Consider the following 16,495-nt stretch of genomic DNA (forward strand, 5'->3'; position numbering starts at 1 on the left):
ACCATACATGAAACGGAAACGGACCAGGGGAATCAATTTCCCCATAACTGATGGCAGAGGTGGGTTTTAAGGAGTTTGTGAAAGGCAAGGAGGGTGGGAGAAATCCTGATCTCCGGGGGGAGTTGATTCCAGAGGGTCGGGGCCGCCACAGAGAAGGCTCTTCCCCTGGGTCCTGCCAGACAACATTGTTTCGTCAACGGGACCCGGAGAAGGCCAACTCTGTGGGACCTAACCGGTTGCTGGGATTCATGCGGCAGAAGGCGGATCCCATGCAAAGACGGGAACAGCAGCGTTAGCAACAGAAATGGCAGCATGCAGGAATGCCACACCCTTCACCCTCAAGTTGCTGCTTTGGGGATTCGGTAAGGTGACCAGACGTCCCGCTTTTTACCAATTTGTCCCATGTCCCGCGTGGTTTGTAAAAGGTCCCAATTTTTTGAAAGACATGATATTTTCCCAAAAGGGAATGCTTGAACGCCGGCCGGAGATTGCATTGGAGCTGTTTGCCATGCGATCATGTGGCCTGAAGCAATCAGCCGGCAAGCAGCTCAGCTTCCACACTGGGGGCTGCAATGGGCGCAAGGAATGTCGCAGAGGCCCCAGCGGCGACACTGACTTCTCCTCAGCCTGCCTGGCTCATCCCTGAGTGGCCGACGTCACGCCCCCTCGCAGGGAGAAAGAGAAACGGGATAGGCAAGGCAGCTGGTGAGTCCCAGGTGGCTTCCTATAGAAGCCGAAGCAGCAGATTCGCCATCCTGACCCTCTTCTTCATCAGGCGCTCCTGCTGCCTGGGGGTTCATCAGCGGCACGCCAGGTGATCTGTGGATGTTCCTGTCCTGGAGCTGCGTGGAGGAGCATGCTTACCAGGTCCAAGCGTTGTGGGAAGCGCTCCTGGCCAACACGTTTCTCTGTCTGACAACAGGCCTGGGCAAAACACTGGTAGCCTCTGTGGTCATGTACAATTTCTACCGGTGGTTCCCCAGTGGCAAGATTTCTTCCTGGCCTCTCTCTGAGAGAGAGAGAGAGAGAGAAAGAAAGAGAGAGAGAAAGAAAGAGAGAGAGAGAGAGAGAGAGAGATCGGAGGGTTGGAGAAGAGACTGAGTGTGCACCTCTCCGGTGTTCCAAAGATTTTTCAGTTGTGCCCCCCCCCCATCAATGGTGTCCCTTTTTACCGAAATTATAATCTGGTCACTTTAGGATTCGGGGACTCGGGACGCATTTTAATATTTTAAATTGTAAATTATTAGATTTGTTATGAACTGTTTTATTGTGTTGTGAGCCGCCCCGAGTCTACAGAGAGGGGCGGCATACAAATCTAATAAATAAATAAATAAACCTGGCTTCTCTTTCTCTCACAGCCAGCTTTCCCAGTCTAGTTTGCCGCAGGCCCTCATCCATTTTCCCCTCAACAGCTGGACAAAGGTAGGCAAAAAGCCAGTCATCACCAGCACCCAGCTTCACCGAAAGTGGGCTTGCAAAGGTCAATGTTTATATTGTTTTATTGTTGTTGTTAGCCATCCTGAGTCTACGGAGAGGGGCGGCATACAAATTGATAGATAAGTAAGTAAGTAATTAAGTAATTAAGTAATTAAGTAATTAAGTAAGTAAGTAAGTAAGTAAGTAAGTAAGTAAGTAAGTAAGTAAGTAAGTAAGTAAGTAAGTAAGTAAATAAATAAATAAATAAATAAATAAATGTGAGTCGTGTTGTAGTCTATGTCAAGGTAGGAGGCAGAATGTGAGCCAGCTTCTAGGAAACCGCAGAGGAGGGAAGCCAGGCAAAGGGGCAAGCAAGGGCCATCTGCAGCATGCCTGGGCCTGGCAAACTTTCTAAGCTGGCCTCAAGCAGGGATGGAAGGGGAGGTATATCAAGGCTGGCGGTGGTGCTCTCCCCCCCCCCTCTCTCTCTCTCACACACACACACACACATAGGTTGGATCTTTCTTTCCACCCACCAGAGACCCCAGGATTCCCTCCCCAAATACTGCCTGCCTCATTCAGACACTGCTCACGTGACTGATGTAGAGTTGGCCACGCCCACTCAGTCACATGGCCACCACCCCAACCACGCCCACCAGGTCATTAGGAAGAACAGGTTGCCACTTTGCAGTAGGTAAGTGGGGTTTGGGTTGCAGTTTGGACACTATCAAGTCCCTCTAGAGCAGTGTTTCCCAACCTTGGCAACTTGAAGATATTTGGACTTCAACTCCCAGAATTCCCCAGCCAGCAAATGCTGGCTGGGGAATTCTGGGAGTTGAAGTCCAGATATCTTCAAGCTGCCAAGGTTGGGAAACACTGCTCTAGGGCAATCAATCTACAACAGAGTCCCCAGAGAAAAGTCTAACTATAAAATTCACAATTAAAGCTGGCTCTCTACTAGCAGCAGCAACATACCTAGACCTGCTACAACCTGCTCAGTACTTTCCTCAAGGGACTCATCCACTAGCACTTGTAGTAAGTTCAGGCTTCTGCAAGGCAGACAAGACAAACTCCAGTACCAGAAGAGGGGCAAATCAGCCTTTCAAGGACTTAAAATAAATCCTCAGCTACAATGATCTGTGACTCAGCCATAGCTCCTCATTTCTTACCAATTAAACCAGAGGGCTCTGTAACTCTTCTCTAACACTTCACACATTGTATTCTAACAATATTGTTGCCGCTCAGTTGGAAAACATGTCTGCACCGATTACCCACTAATACCCTAAGCATGAGGCTAGTCATGCTCTACACCCTAAAATGTTTTTAGTATCCACCCTATAAATTAACTTGAAAATCCAATAATTTGACTAACTCAGTTATATTATATTGTATTGTATTATTATATTATATTATATTATATTATATTATATTATATTATATTATATTATATTATATTATATTATATTATATTATATTATATTATATTATATTATATTATATTATATTATATTATATTATATTATATTATATTATATTATATTATATTATATTATATTATATTATATTATATTATATTATATTATATTATATTATATTATATTATATTATATTATATTATATTATATTATATTATATTATATTATATTATATTATATTATATTATATTATATTGACTAAACCCAGCAGTTTATCTTCCTACCTTGATTAAATTAAACCATTAAATTATTTACTGCTAATGTTCAATTCAAAGCAAGGGTCTATAAAATAAATTTTCCCAGTCTCAGAAACTCAGTTAAACTGAGCTTATTTATAAAAAGGAAACGTATGACACACGATGGTGCAGTTATTAGATTAGAATGTAGTACCTCAGGCTACTTCTGCGCCTTGCCAGCTGCCTGAAGTTTTGCAGTTCGATTCTCACCTGCTCAAGGTTCACTCAGCCTCCCAACCTTCTGTGGTCAGTAAAATGAGGAGCCAGATTGTTGGGGGCAATATACTGACTCTGTAAAATTGCTTAGAGAGGACTGTAAAGCACTATGAAGTGGTATATAAGTCTAAGTGCTATTGCTATATATATTAAAAGTTTCTTATACAATAAAAGTTCTGCAATAGTAATAGCACTTATTATATACTGCTTCACAGCGCTCTCACAACCCTCTCTAAGCGGTTTGCAGAGTCAACATAATGCCTCCAACAATCTAAGTCATTTTACCCACCTTGGAAGGATGGAAGGCCGAGTCAACTTTGAGCCTGGTGAGATTCAATCTGTCAAATTGCAAGCAGCCGGCAGTCAGCCGAAGTAGCCCACAGTACTGCACTCTAACCACTGTGCCACTGCAGTTATTAGAAATACTGTAGAAATAGATTTGACAGTGCACAATGTACATTCATATCTAGTTTAAATATTTTGGGGATTTTATCTTTATAGTAGTGCAGATCTCAGAAATCTATCCAAGTAATCACAGAGGCACAAAGATACAACTGGAACCAAATGAAAATGGACAACAGGGATAACCCGTTTGTATCACAAAGCAATATCCAACAAAATTAACACAAAAGAATGCACAAACTTTGGTGTTTTCAGAGAGCATCTACCCTTATCAGTCTACAATCTCTGCCTTAAAATTGATTTTGAAAGGATTGCATCTGTCACAACTGAAGCACCTTTCTTAATTTTGGGAATTTTTCTTTGGTTTTCCTTTTTTGCTATAATCTATATAATGAAGATCTCCCATGAACCTTGTACACATTTTGTTTTTGATTGGCTCTGATCACAGTATTCCCCAGCTCCCAAAATGAACTTCAAGAAGCCAGCACTGATGGACAGGCCTAATCAAATGGTGCCCATCAACCCATTAGATCAGGAAGTGACTGAAGCACTAAGCAACAAATGAGACTGTTCTATGAGGAACACTGATTTCTTTTTCTCATGGACCAATGCGGCTATCATGATGGTTTCAGTACTACTCTGTAAATGGCTTTGCCTGCCAAGCCAATGTTACAAAACATAAGGCTTCTGCCAAGTAAAGGAGAAAGTAGCCCATAAAGGACTTACTTTTCTAATCATGCAAATTGACCGAGTTGCAGGAAATAAATCTGCTGATTAAGGCAGGGTGTAGAGTGCCAAGAACTATTGCTCATTCTAGGAGTGGAATAAAGGGAGCAGAAGAGAAGAGAGGTTCTATAAGTAGAAGTTTTTAAAGGCTTCTCCCACCTATTAATTACCCTACTCCCAACATTGTACCCTGTAATTCCTATAATTCCCAGCAGGAATAATTTATAGGCTATGGTAAGTCCAAAACATTAAATAATTTGATGTAAAACAGAACACACTTTTCTGAAGAATTCATTTTCAAGATGAAAATCTACACTTGTGCTAGCAAGTGTTTCTTAATGCAAGCATTTCTCCTTAGACGTGGGCACTGGCAGAGGTGGACTGCTAAGGGGGAAAGGTGACGTGTGCTTGCCCCCATGGCTCTGAGTGCTAGCGGAGTCCAGCGCAATTCTGCTACTGCACCTGAACAGGTAGTGAAATCGCGCACGGACACGCAGGGACGAGCACTCGTCACCGTTCCACCTTCATAGCCCACCTCTGGGCACTGGTCTATCAAAGAAAGGCTTGTTCTGCTGCCTGTATCTTCTCCCATTTCTGACTGCTGGTAGGCCTCCACTGGAAGAAATGTTTGCATCCTCTGGATACTGGAAGAAATTCTACTTTCTCATTTTTCATTTTTCATGGGCTTCTAAAGGATCAAACATGACCCTACAAGAGAAAAAAAAATGGCAATGGCAGCTCTAATAGTAACAAAAGCTACAGGGGTTCCATTCCTCATTCCTTGCTTTCCATCCATGTGATCCTCCTGCAAACAACCACGTGCACACAGAGTGGAGGGGAATTGAAAGCAAGGAATGTGGGAGGAGGAGAATGGGCTGGAATTCCTCTCCTGTGGCTCCTCTGCTTGGCTGTCAGCGGCAAATGGTTGGGGGCGGAACCCTGGAGGCAAACTAGGGGAGGCAAAATGGACGAGGAGAACAGTCCCATTCCGTTCCTAATCAACACATTTTCCTGCAGAATGCTTGCTCATATCTGAGAGCTGAATAAATACATGCCTCTCTCTCTCCCTCTCTCTCTCTCTCTCTCTCTCTCTCTCTTTCTCTCTCTCTCTGTATGTGTTTTTGTGTGTACTCTTTCTACACGTATGTATGTATGTATGTATGTATGTATGTATGTACGTACGTATGTACGTATGTATGTATGTATGTATGTATTGGTCTACAACAGTGGTTCCAAAGCTTTTTCTGGCCATGCCTCACCTAAGCATCTCTAAAATCCTGATGCCTCCCGCGCATGACATATAATTCTTAATATTCAAAGAGTGAACTCCTACTCACGCAGCGGAAGCCTAAAAGGCCATTAACTTGGTTTAAACAAGGTTCCAATTATCCCCATCAAATTGCCCCTCTGTGGAGCATGGGCCTCACATTGGGAACCACTAGTCTAGAAGTAGATGTTTGCAAAATAAAAGAAGAATGGTGAAAGTTACTAGAGTAACCAGAGGCACACATTTTTCTTGTGCCAGGGTGGGTTCCCCTTCTCACCCTTTTCACAATGATCTAACAAATGTGTCATTTTATTCATTTTCCCTTCCTTCCTTCTTTCCTTCCTTCCTTCCTTCTTTCTTTATTTCTCTTTTCCTTCCTTCCTTCCTTCTTTCTCTTTTTTCTTCCTTCCTTCTTTCTTTCTCTTTTTCCTTCCTTCCTTCCTTCTTTTTTTCTTTCTCTTTTCCCTTCCTTCTTTCTCTTTTTTCTTTCTTCCTTCCTTCTTTCTCTTTTTCCTTCCTTCCTTCCTTCTTTCTTTCTTTCTTTCTTTCTCTTTTCCTTCCTTCCTTCCTTCTTTCTCTTTTCCCTTCCTTCCTTCCTTCTTTCTTTCTTTCTCTTTTCCCTTCCTTCCTTCCTTCCTTCTTTCTTTCTCTTTTCCTTCCTTCCTTCCTTCTTTCTCTTTTCCCTTCCTTCCTTCCTTCTTTCTCTTTTCCCTTCCTTCCTTCTTTCTTTCTTTCCCTTTTTCCTTCCTTCCTTCCTTCCTTCCTTCTTTCTCTTTTCCCTTCCTTCCTTCCTTCTTTCTTTCTTTCTCTTTTCCCTTCCTTCCTTCCTTCTTTCTTTCTTTCTCTTTTCCCTTCCTTCCTTCCTTCTTTCTCTTTTCCCTTCCTTCCTTCCTTCCTTCCTTCTTTCTTTCTCTTTTTCCTTCCTTCCTTCTTTCTTTCTCTTTTTCCTTCCTTCCTTCTTTCTTTCTTTCTTTCTCTTTTCCTTCCTTCCTTCTTTCTCTTTTCCCTTCCTTCCTTCCTTCCTTCTTTCTCTTTTCCCTTCCTTCCTTCCTTCTTTCTTTCTCTTTTTCCTTCCTTCCTTCCTTCTTTCTTTCTTTCTTTCTCTTTTTCCTTCCTTCCTTCCTTCCTTCCTTCTTTCTTTCTTTCTCTTTTTCCTTCCTTCCTTCCTTCCTTCCTTCCTTTTCAGGAAGATTCTACAGCAAAAGTACCGTACCAGTATTAGCAGTAACAAAGTCCATCTTCTTATGGAAAATACTTTTTTACTTTCAACACTTCCATAATAACAGTGCAGATGTTTTCATACCAGATAAAACGCTGAGAACCATGGCTAGCAGTTTTTGATTTTTGTTTTGTCTGGGCCAAGGGAAATTATCATGAATATGACTCACATAATTCTTTAGCAGATTTATATTTCATAGTACAAAACTCCACAAGAACTGCTTACCAGGCCAACCTCACAAAATGAGGGCAGGAACTCATTATCCTAAAACAATATTCACCTTTGTCTGACACATTAAATAACAGCATTTTCCTACATAAGCCACGTGGATTGGCTCCTCTTTCATTAGAGGCACAGAATATACATTCACGTAGGAGCATTTTCTTAAGAATCATATGCCAGTACTGTATATCTATTTTTAGTTAACTCAAATGCGGTCATAATCACAAAGTTTATCCTAGAATACTTCTGGCTTGATTAGTTCTGACATAATATATTGGGTCAAGTTAACTCAGCCAACTGTAAGTTGTAACCATTGGTTATATAGCATGTGTTCTGATAACTCAACCATCCGTGATTAATTAGGCATATCAAAGTTAAGCAAACTACAGCTTTATATGACATGCAAAGTTGCTGTCTGTTGGCTCTGTTAATATTTTGCAGATTATTTTATTTATTATTCAGGACATTTCTTTTTCTTCAGTCTATATACAGACAGACACAACACAATACATTAGAAAACTACATCACACATGGCCTTAGCATAAAGGCTAATACCAGTAAATGGGTGGGTCATGTGACCTACACTTGTATAAATCTTTTTGGGGGTACAGTCATAGAAACATAGAAGACTGACAGCAGAAAAAGACCTCATGGTCCATATAGTCTGCCCTTATACTATTTCCTGTATTTTATCTTACAATGGATATATGTTTATCCCAGGCATGTTTAAATTCAGTTACTGTGGATTTACCAATCACGTCTGCTGGAAGTTTGTTCCAAGGATCTACTACTCTTTCAGTGAAATAATATTTTCTCATGTTGCTTTTGATCTTTCCCCCAACTAACTTCAGATTGTGTCCCCTTGTTCTTGTGTTCACTTTCCTATTAAAAACACTTCCCTCCTGAACCTTATTTAACCCTTTGACATATTTAAATGTTTCGATCATGTCCCCCCTTTTCCTTCCGTCCTCCAGACTATACAGATTGAGTTCATTAAGTCTTTCCTGGTACGTTTTATGCTTAAGACCTTCCACCATTCTTGTAGCCCGTCTTTCATGTTTTTAATTTTTAAAAATATATTTACTGTATATCATATCTTTCATTCAGAATTACAAGGTGACCTACACAGCACTCCTTTCCATTCCCCCACCCAAATGAAGTCACCATATAAGTTCAATCAAGCTAAGAATAGAGCTGAACCTGGGTTCCCCATCCTTGGTGAATAGTGACTTTCTAAATACAGTGATCCCCCGCTCGTTGCGAGGGTTCCGTTCCAGGACCCCCCGCAACGAGCGGGTTTTCGCGAAGTAGCGCTGCGGAAGTAAAAACACCATCTGCGCATGTGCAGATGGTGTTTTTACTTCCGCAGCGCTAGCGAGGAGCCGAAGATTGGGGGCGGCGCGGGTGTTTTAAAACGTCGCCGCCGACATGGGGGGCTCGCTGGCACCCCCCCTAACCCGGGTTGGGGGTTCGGGGGGGTGCTAGCGAGCCCCCCATGTCGGCGGCGACGTTTTAAAACACCCGCGCGGCTTTCCAATGAGTCCCGAAGACAAACGTCAAACTTCCACGTTTGTCTTCGGGACTCATTGGAAAGCGGCGCGGGTGTTTTAAAACGTCTCCGCCGACATGGGGGGCTCGCTAGCACCCCCCCAAACCCGGGTTGGGGGTTCGGGGGGGTGCTAGCGAGCCCCCCATGTCGGCAGCGACGTTTTAAAACACCCGCGCGCCTTCCCAACTGAGCCCTCAAGCCAAGCGCAGAAGTTCGCCCTGGCGCTTGGCTTGAGGGCTCAGTTGGGAAGGCGCGCGGGTGTTTTAAAACATCCCCGCCGACATGGGAAGCTCGCTAGCACCCCTCCGAACCCCCAACCCAGGTTTGGGGGGGTGCTAGCGAGCCCCCCATGTCGGCGGGGATGTTTTAAAACACCTGCGCCGCTTTCCAATGAGTCCCGAAGACAAACGCGGAAGTTTGACGTTTGTCTTCGGGACTCATTGGAAAGCGGCGCGGGTGTTTTAAAACGTCGCCGCCGACATGGGGGGCTCGCTAGCACCCCCCCCGAACCCCCAACCCGGGTTTGGGGGGGTGCTAGCGAGCCCCCCATGTCGGCGGCGACGTTTTAAAACACCCGCGCCGCTTCGCAGCTGTCTCCTGAAGCCGAACGCGGAAGTTAGCGTTCGACTTCAGGAGACAGCTGCGAAGCGGCGTGCGTGTTTTAAAATGTCGCAGCCGGCCTGGGGGGGCTTTCCAGCAACCCCGAAGCCCGGGTTGGGGGCTCGGGGGTTGCTGGAAAGCCCCCCCAGGCCGGCTCCGATCGTTTTAAAACAGGCGCGCCGTTCTCAGCTGACTCCTGGCGAACTTCCCGGGCGAAGGGCGGGTGAGCGGGTGCTGGGGGGGGCTTCGCCCTCCCGCCAGCAAGAGGGGGGAGACCCAGGGAAGCCGCCCAGCAGCTGATCTGCCCGGTGCCATCTACGCATGCGTGCCCATAGAAAAAAAGGGCACGCATGCGCAGATGGTGTTTTGACTTCCGGGTTCAAAAATCGCAAATTACCCTGTTCGCAATGGTTGGGGACGCAATAACCGGGGTATTACTGTATATTCACTGCTGCTTCCTTAATTTAAGGGGTGTTCTACTTTTCCATAAGTTTTACTTGGATGAAAATCCTTTCAGGCACTCAACAGATGAAAACCCAAAGATACTTCACTACATTGTTAATAAAGGCTGACTGAAAAGTTGACCACCTTATTTCCATCTTAATGGGGCTGTGAAGCATCTATGTACTTTTGCAAGCATTCAGAGATCATTTGCATTAGACAAGTGCTCGCCAACCAATATGTGCAAGATAAGCTCAGAGACAAGAGGGTGTCATTCATTCATCACTGCACTTTGCGTGATCCAAATTAACTTTTGGGGAAGTATCAAAAAATTATGGCTGCATGATTGGCATACACAGAAAACGTCCTCTGAAAAGGAGGCTCCAGTTATGTAATTCTACATTTATTTTATTTATTTATTCATTTGTCTAATACACAAATACATAGGAGGAAAAATAGACATGTAGTAATATATATAAGGGTAAAGGAACTTAGAGGAGAGGATATATGAAAGAAAGAAAATATATATGATAAGTGAGAAAAAGGAAAGACAATTGGACAGGGGCGAAAGGCACCCCAGTGCACTTATGTACGCTCCTTACTGGCCTCTTAGGAACCTGGAGACGTCAATCGTGGAGAGTCTAAGGGAGAAATGTTGGGGGTTAGGGGTTGACACAATTGAGTCCAGCAATGAGTTCCACGCTTCGATAACTCGATTGTTAAAATCATATTTTTTACAGTCAAGTTTGGAGCGGTTCGTATTAAGTTTGAATCTGTTGCGTGCTCTTGTGTTGTTGCGGTTTTATGGCACTTTGTAGGTGTGTCCGCCATAAATCATTCAGACTTCCTGAGTTGCCATTGTGGGAAAAATAGCAGGAGGAAGGAGTATAGGGAGTCCTCAATTTACAACCACAATTCATCCCAACATTTATGTTGCTAAGTGAGAAATTTGTTGAGCTTTGCTCCATTTTCATGACCTTTTTTTTGTGTGTGCTACATTTGTTAAGTGATTCATTACAATGGTTAAATCAGTAATACCTTTGTTAGGTGAATCTGGCTTTCCCATTGACTTTGCTTGTTAGGAGGTCACCAAAGGGGTTCACATGACCCCAGGACACTGCAACCGTCATAAATATGAACCAGTTGTCAAACATCTGGGTGTAAAACCATGGCCATGGGAATGCTGCAATAGTCATAAGTGTGAAAAATTGTGATCAGTGACATTTTTCAGTGTCGTTGTAACTTCAGTCACTAAAGTAACTGTTGTAAGTTGAGGACTACCTGTATTAGACACAGTATGTTCGCCACTCTTGAGTTATTTATAAAAATAATAAAGGAATAAAAACAATCTAAACAAATAAATGACTCTTTAATGCTGTTGAAAATTAATAATAATAATAATAATAATAATAATAATAATAATAATAATAATAATAAAAATTATTGTCATTGTCAAAAACAACAAATTGTCATTAGCAACGAAAGTAGTGTGACACCCAGAGACCAGTCCCACTATACATAAAATCAGAATAGGTAAATTTAAAAATAGAATAAAAAATAGAATAAAAAATAGAATAAATGTCCCACCCACTACAAATTCCCCACCCTGAACCACTCAACCATCTACATGACAAACCGAGTAATATTGTCCAACAGTTCACTGATGGTGACACTTTAGTTCGTTGTTAAGTGTAAGTATAGCTCTGGGATAAAAACTATTCAGGAAACGTGTGGTCCGAGTTCTAGTTGTTCTGTATCTTCTGCCAGATGTTTACACAAACTAGATGGGTGTAAAGTCAGTCAATAACCCGTCACAGTCTACTACCTGGTTTCTCATCTGTTCTAATCTGATCAGACACCGTTTGGCTTCCCAGCCCAGACAAGCTCAATCAACTGCTGTCACTGCTAAGAATGTAGAACTCCCGTAACAGCAAAAAGTGGTAGTATAATAAAGACAGACACTTGGAGGTAGATTAATGGAGATTTAGGCTCATGCCCCCTCCCAGCTATGGAGATCATAGGTTTATTTGGGACAGGTTATTGTTTTTTATGCTCAACCTTATACAGGTAGTCCTCAACTTGAGCCCAAAATTTCCACTGCTAAGCAAGGCTGTTGTTAAGTGAATGTTGTCCCATTTTGCCACCTTTCTTGCCAGTTGTTAAGTGAATCGCTGAAGTTGTTATCACGTTTGTAAAGTGAACCAGGTTTCCTCTTTGACTTTGTTTGTCAGAAAGTCCCAAAAGATGATCACATGATCCCGGAACACTACAACAGTCATATGAGTCCGTTGCCAAATGCCTGAATTTTGATCATGTGACTCTGTGGATGCTGCAACGGTCACTATATCGTTAAAGAATTATATATTGACACTAGTTTCTATGGTAATTGGCTCCAAGTTTTTGATCAGGGAGGCCATAATTTTAGGGATATAGCACCTGGCTGCAGAAATCTGGATGCAGATCCAATTTAACAGTACAGGGCCACCCCAGATCCTATTAGTTTCCACCAACCATTAAAAATTAAATCCACAAAATGCATACACGTTCTAATAAAGAATGTTAAAATAGCAAAGGTAGGTATCTTTTTTATCATAATAAATACAGGTAGTGAAGATTTTTACCTAAGAGGAGGGATTACTGTCATTAGCTTAATTTGGACCAGTGGGAAATTAAAATCACATTTCAAAACATGTTTCTAAAATAGTTGTAATATTTTAAATTTGCCAATAGAGGTCTGAGATAAACTCATCAGAACCAGCAGAACAGTTTTTCTCCTGAATTTTTTGGAATATTGATGTTTATTTTCCCCAGTAATTACCTCTTTCAGTCAAATGAGCATGTTCAAATATGAGGAAAATGGTTAAATTCTTCTACAGCTGCTGTATTTTCTCTCATTATCTAGGAAAGTCTTTATAGCCATCTGAACCTCTCTGGTTGGTTGCAGTCAGTGTTTTTGGGGGTCAGAGGTCGACTCCTAGGCCCTCCTTTGTGGGGTTCCTCAAGGGTTGGTTCTTTCCCCCCTGCTATTTAATATCTACATGAAACCACTGGGTGAGATCATCCAACGACACGGAGTGAGTTACCAACAGTACGCTGACGACACTCAGATATACATTTCCACCCATGTCAATTCAGTGAAGCAGTGGAGGTGATGTGCAGGTGCCTGGAGGCTGTTAGTGTCTGAATTGGTGTCAACAGGCTCAAGCTCAACCCTGACAAGACAGGGTAACTGTGGGTTTGCCTCCAAGGGAGAATTCCATCTGTCCTTCCATCACCCTGGGAGGGGAAACTTTGACCTCCTGAGAGGGTCCGCAACAGGAGTCCTCCTTGAACCACAGCTGAGGCTAGAACAACATACAGTGATCCCCCGATTATTGCGAGGGTTCTGTTCCAAGACCCCTTGCGATAATCGTAAACTCGCAATGTAGCGGCACAGAAGTAAAAACACCATCTGCGCATGCGCGTCCTGTTTTCCATGGCCGCACATGCGCAGATGGTGGAGTTTGCGTGTGGGCGGCGGGGAAGACCCCTTTGGCCGCCCAACAGCTGATCTGCTCCGCAGCGCGGCAGCAGCGAGGAGCCGAAGATGGGGTTTCCCCGTTGCCCAGGCAACGGGGAAACCCCAAGATCGCTTGCCGCTTGCCCGTTCGCCCGCCCGCCTGGCTCCTCGCTGCTGCGGCGCTGCAAGCGAGCAGCCGGGCGGGCGGGCGAACGGGCAAGCGGCAAGCGATCTTGGGGTTTCCCCTTTGCCTGGGCAATGGGGAAACCCCAAGATCGCTTGCCGCTTGCCCGTTCGCCCGCCCGCCCGGCTCCTCGCTGCTGCGGCGCTGCAAGCGAGCAGCCGGGCGGGCGGGCGAACGTGCAAGCGGCAAGCGATCTTGGGGTTTCCCCTTTGCCTGGGCAATGGGGAAACCCCAAGATCGCTTGCCGCTTGCCCGTTCGCCCGCCCGCCCGGCTGCTCGTTTGCAGCAGCTGAGTCCTGAAGCCAGACGGCAAAGGCGAACTTCCGCGTTTGGCTTCGGGACTCAGCTGGGAAGCGGCGCTGGGGTCTTACTGGCCGCCCACGCAAAGGGGAAACCCCGGCTCCTCGCTGATGCCCGCCGCTCGCCCTCCCGCCAGCAAGAGGGGGAAGACCCAGGGAAGCCGCCCAGCAGCTGATCTGCCCGGGGAACACAAACTCCACCATCTACGCATGCATGGCCATAGAAAAAAGGGGCGCGCATGCGCAGATGGTGTTTTTACTTCCGGGTGGAAAAATCGCGATATAGCGATTAGCAATGATCGAGAGCGCGAAACTCGGGGGATCACTGTATCTCAGCTGTAGCAAGGGGAATGTTTGCACAGGTCCACCTAGTGCACCAGTAGTGGCCCCATGTGGACGGGAGTCTCTTCCCACAGTCACTCACACCCTCATCACCTCGCAGCTCAATTACTGCAATGCTCTCTACATGGTTCCACATAAAGAGCTGATAGATAAATTAGTGAAGATTGCACTTAATCCCTGGATAGTTCAATGGATTTGCAGCTGGCTGAAGCATAGACACCAGAGGGTTGTTGTGAATGGCGAGTATTCTGAGCAGAGTCAGGTTACAAGCGGTGTGCCACAAGGGTCTGTTCTGGGTCCTATTCTTTTTAATATGTTTGTGAGTGACATAGGGGAAGGTCTGGTAGGGAAGGTTTGCCTATTTGCCGATGACTCTAAAGTGTGCAATAGGGTTGATATTCCTGGAGGCGTCGGCAATATGGTAAATGATTTAGCTTTACTAGATAAATGGTCAAAGCAATGGAAACTGCAGTTTAATGTTTCCAAATGTAAAATAATGCACTTGGGGAAAAGGAATCCTCAATCTGACTATTGTATTGGCAGTTCTGTGTTAGCAAATACTTCAAAAGAAAAGGATTTAGGCGTAGTGATTTCTGACAGTCTCAAAATGGGTGAACAGTGCAGTCAGGCAGTAGGGAAAGCAAGTAGGATGCTTGGCTGCATAGCTAGAGGTATAACAAGCAGGAAGAGGGAGATTATGATCCCGCTATATAGAATGCTGGTGAGACCACATTTGGAATACTGTGTTCAGTTCTGGAGACCTCACCTACAAAAAGATATTGACAAAATTGAACGGGTCCAAAGACGGGCTACAAGAATGGTGGAAGGTCTTAAGTATAAAACGTATCAGGAAAGACTTAATGAACTCAATCTGTATAGTCTGGAGGACAGAAGGAAAAGGGGGGACATGATCGAAACATTTAAATATATTAAAGGGTTAAATAAGGTCCAGGAGGGAAGTGTTTTTAATAGGAAAGTGAACACAAGAACAAGGGGACACAATCTGAGGTTAGTTGGGGGAAAGATCAAAAGCAACATGAGAAAATATTATTTTACTGAAAGAGTAGTAGATCCTTGGAACAAACTTCCAGCAGACGTGGTAGATAAATCCACAGTAACTGAATTTAAACATGCCTGGGATAAACATATATCCATCCTAAGATAAAATACAGAAAATAGTATAAGGGCAGACTAGATGGACCATGGGGTCTTTTTCTGCCGTCAGACTTCTATGTTTCTATGTTTCTATGGGGCTACCTTTAAAGAACATTTGGAGACTGCAGCTACTCCGAAATGCAGCTGCGTGAGCAGTTATGAGTCTACCAAGGTATACCCATGTATCAGCATCACTCTGTGAACTGCATTGGATACCGATAGATCTCCAAACACAATTTAAAGTGTTCGTTTTTACCTATAAAGCTCTACATGGCTTAGGACCAGACTACTTACAGGACCATCTCCTACCTCATGTATCCCAGCGGCCGGTCAAATCCCACAGTCGGCCTTCTCCAGGTCCCATCAACCAAGCAATATCACCTGGTGGAGCCTAGGGAAAGGGCCTTCTCTGTGGCAGCCCTGATCCTTTGGAACCAACTCCCCCTAGAGATTAACACTGCCCCACCCTCCCGGCCTTTCGAAAGGTTTTAAAAACACACCTTTGCTGGCAGGACTGGGGTTGTTGAACGCTGACACTCTACTCCAGCCGAATAGTATGACTGTGATGGGATGAAGTTGATTGAATGGTTTAAAATGTTTTGGGCTTTTCAGATTAGGTTTTAAATGTTTGGATTTTCAAATATAGCTTTTATGGTTGGATTTTATAACTGTCTATTTTGTATTCTTTTTATTCTGTAAGTGGTCATGAGTCCCCTGGAGAAGGGCGGCCTAGAAATCCAAATAATAAATAATGGCAAAAAATGGGGACAGGGAATCCGGTCAACATCTTTTCCAACTAAATATGTTTGCTGGAAAAATGCTACCAGACTCCTGGTTTTTTTGCCATCCCTTCTGGAAATATGTTTTTGAGACTGAATCAAAATCAGCTCACTATGTGTTCTGTCTGGGTCCCCCCAGAAGCCAACACCAACCAAAAAGAGTAGCCAGACACACAGGTAAAAAGCAAAGGCAGTTTATATAATTCAAAGCAAACACAGGTAACAAAAACTGTTCTTACAGACAGGAACACTCTGAAGCTTCACAGAGGTTTCACGAAGGCCAGGCAATAAAACAGGATTCTTGCTGGCAAAAACAACGCTGGAGATAATAAAACCCACGCCTCCCCCAAGTCTTCCAGACTTCTAGGCCACAAGCCAAGATCAGAGACGCCGAGAATCGAAGCAAGGTCACAGGACTCCCAGTTGATAACGCTCCACAAGACTGTAAGGGCAGGCCTGCCTTTTCAA

This window comes from Erythrolamprus reginae, chromosome 2, assembly GCF_031021105.1.
Source record: "Erythrolamprus reginae isolate rEryReg1 chromosome 2, rEryReg1.hap1, whole genome shotgun sequence".
NCBI lineage: Eukaryota > Metazoa > Chordata > Lepidosauria > Squamata > Dipsadidae > Erythrolamprus > Erythrolamprus reginae.